Source organism: Penaeus monodon, chromosome 27, assembly GCF_015228065.2.
Source record: "Penaeus monodon isolate SGIC_2016 chromosome 27, NSTDA_Pmon_1, whole genome shotgun sequence".
Lineage (NCBI taxonomy): Eukaryota > Metazoa > Arthropoda > Malacostraca > Decapoda > Penaeidae > Penaeus > Penaeus monodon.
In genome coordinates, this window is record NC_051412.1 from 34,915,003 (window position 1) to 34,915,358 (window position 356).

Consider the following 356-nt stretch of genomic DNA (forward strand, 5'->3'; position numbering starts at 1 on the left):
CTTAATATTAGTAACGCGTATTAATTTAATCACAGGTTTCAGCTCAGGTTTAGCACTCTGATTAAATCGCTTGAGAGACACCTCACACGTCAATGCATCTCAGAGTTTGTTAAATAATAGTAAATTTAATTCATGTAGGGAATCGTCTGCATTTTTCTGAATGATAGAGGTAAGGGCAACATATAATGACATAAGGAGGTGATTAAACTCTGCTAAATATTAAAGTGCATTTTTGAATATTTGCAAACTCAGAGGTAAAAAACATTCAAAACCTAAAACGAATACAGTTACACATGTTGAATAATCTAATTGCAACATTTACGACAACGTTATTCTTGAAATAAAAATTATATTAA

At 30.6% G+C, this 356-nt stretch overlaps 1 protein-coding gene across 2 annotated transcripts in view; it reads right to left on the minus strand.

The window, feature by feature from the left end:
• Positions 1 to 356, minus strand: part of LOC119590395 — an 8,525-nt gene that overhangs the window by 5,274 nt on the left and 2,895 nt on the right. The gene's annotated exons all lie outside the window — the stretch shown is intronic.